The sequence below is a fragment of the Nomia melanderi genome, unplaced genomic scaffold, assembly GCF_051020985.1.
Source record: "Nomia melanderi isolate GNS246 unplaced genomic scaffold, iyNomMela1 scaffold0014, whole genome shotgun sequence".
NCBI classification, from domain to species: Eukaryota; Metazoa; Arthropoda; class Insecta; order Hymenoptera; family Halictidae; genus Nomia; species Nomia melanderi.
Genome location: NW_027475130.1, coordinates 6048016 through 6048970, shown reverse-complemented (window position 1 = coordinate 6048970; position 955 = coordinate 6048016).

Below are 955 nucleotides of genomic sequence, written 5' to 3'. Positions count from 1 at the left end.
CTGGTGTTCCGAGGTCGCTCCCGCTGCACAGATTCATGCGCCAGGGTCTCCTACAGACAATGCGCTTTGATTTCTTGCGCTATCTGTAATAGCACCCGAGATATCACCAGAAATATATTGGATTTTTCACTGACCCTGAGTGTCCGGCACCATGTGGCGGTGGTTTTCTCGGCCCCTGGTGTTCCGAGGTCGTTCCCCCTGCACAGATTCATGCGCCAGGGCCTCCTACAAACAAGGCACTTTCATTTATTGCGCTATCTCTAATAGCACCCGAGATATCACCAGATATATATTGTATTTTCCCCTGACCCTGAGTGTCCGGCCCCATGAGACTGTGGTTCTCTCGGTCCCTGGTGGTCCGAGGTCGTTCCCGTTGCACAGATTCATGCGGCAGGGCCTCCTGCAGATAATTCACTTTGGTTTATTGCGCTATCTCTAATAGCACCCGAGATATCACCAGATATATATTGGATTTTTCACTGACCCTGAGTGTCCGGCCCCATGTGGCGGTGGTTTTCTCTGCCCCTGGTGTTCCGAGGTCGTTCCCGCTGAACAGATTCATGCGCCAGGGCCTCCTACAAACAATGCACTTTGATTTATTGCGCTATCTCTAATAGCACCCGAGATATCACCAGATATATATTGTATTTTCCCCTGACCCTGAGTGTCCGGCCCCATGTGGCGGTGGTTTTCTCGGCCCTTGGTGTTCCGAGGTCGTTCCCGCTGCACAGATTCATGCGCCAGGGCCTCCTACAAACAATGCACTTTGATTTATTGCGCTATCTCTAATAGCACCCGAGATATCACCAGATATATATTGGATTTTCCCCGGACCCTGAATGTCCGGCCCCATGAGACGGTGGTTTTCTCGGCCCCTGGTCGTCCGAGGTCGTTCCCGCTGCACAGATTCATGCCCCAGAGCCTCCTACAGACAATGCACTTTGATTTATTGCGC